This window comes from Cynara cardunculus (genome assembly GCF_001531365.2).
Source record: "Cynara cardunculus var. scolymus isolate 2C chromosome LG 13, CcrdV1, whole genome shotgun sequence".
NCBI lineage: Eukaryota > Viridiplantae > Streptophyta > Magnoliopsida > Asterales > Asteraceae > Cynara > Cynara cardunculus.
The window spans coordinates 24,978,955-24,980,570 of NC_037540.1; positions in this window are offsets into that span (position 1 = coordinate 24,978,955).

The following is a 1,616-nucleotide window of genomic DNA, read 5'->3' on the forward strand; positions in this document are numbered from 1 at the left end:
AGTTTTTCTTTGAATAATCTCTTTTTGTATATAGTTTTATTTCTTGATTAACCTTCACTTGTTTTCATAGTTAATAGGTTTATCTTACAGAGACTTGCAAGGTTTGAGGGGGAGTATGTGCTTAAAAAGGAATAAAACCTCTTCACCTATTAAACGGTTCCCATTCAAAATCCCTCACTATAAATACCCCTTCCCCCCAAAACATAAACCTTTACATTACTCCTTACTCCGACGAACCTCAAGCTTTCCGACCAAACCTGCAACTATGTCTTCAAGCTCTTTCGCCTCCGTTCAATCTGTGAATAACTCAAGCGACAACAAGGTAAATCAATCACAGGCACTCACCTCTCATGCCCTATCGTTTTTCCAAAATCGATATGAGAGAGTGGTCCTGGTAAAGAAACCCAACAACTATTTTTTCGCTCCTTCTCCATCTGGCTTTCCTGAATTCACCTATCCTCTCATTGAAATTCTTCGCAACCATCCTTTATACTATGCTCTCTCAACAACTAAACCTACCCCTGAAACATATATTACCCAATTTTTACTCAGTTCTTATATTACTACCCTCGACAATTTTGGATTAAGCATAGTAGGTTATGCTTCACACCCTACTGTAAAATCGCTTATTCCAATGAAATTGAATGTCACCTCCCTGCGCACAGCCCTGGACCTTCCTTCCTTGGCAAATCTGAATTTGGATACCTTTGCTCCATCACCAACGGACGCTGAATTAATAGAGTTCCTTGAATTTCATTCCTATACAGCAAAGACAAAAATTGTTAAAAGGACTGAATTCAAAAGGAAAGGCCTTCCCCTAATTTGGAATACTCTGTTTTTGATAGTGAATTGCTGTCTAACAAGGAAGGTCGGCAGCCATGATCAAGCCTCACACGCCATGCTTTCCATTGTATTTGGAATCTACTTCAATCTGCCCCTTGATTACGCACAGCTCATCTTCGAAGACATGGTGGGATTAATAAAAAAGAAGTGTGCTACTTAGAGGGGTGAGAAATCAAAAGTGAAGGCACAAAAGAAAGCCAAAGAGGACCTCAATCATCCAAATCTTATCCTACAGAGGTTATTTGGTTTGGTCTTTGGCGACATGATAGCAGAGAAGCTGCCCTCTGCAGAGCCAAATACGCGACTGTATCCAATGAAGGAGTTCCACCCCACAGAGCATGAGCTAGGGTAGAGAAGCCCAAGGCCTCTATCAAAAGCCATGCTCAAATACCCTAGCAGAGGAGATAGGAAAGAGTACAGATGTGGATACAGGAGGCCAGAGCCGGTCCCTGAAACCCCTCCATGCTTAGGTATCCCCTTAGGAGAGAGAGTGCAAAAAATGAGGGTTGAGGGAAGAAGGGAGGAGCTAGCAGAGGCTATAGAGTTGAGTGAGGACAGACCAAAGGTAGTAAGTCCCCCACAAAAACAAAAGAAGACTAAGAAGACTCAGAAGTATGTCGACTCTTCTAAGAAAAAGAAAGGGAAGAAGAGACCCGCAGAAGAAGAGGGTCCAAGCAGTCCTCTGCAAAAGCCGAAAAAGAAGAAATCAAAGAAGGCCCAACCCGCAGAGGTTGAGGTCACATAGGCTGCAATCCAAGAAAGCCCAGCAGAGG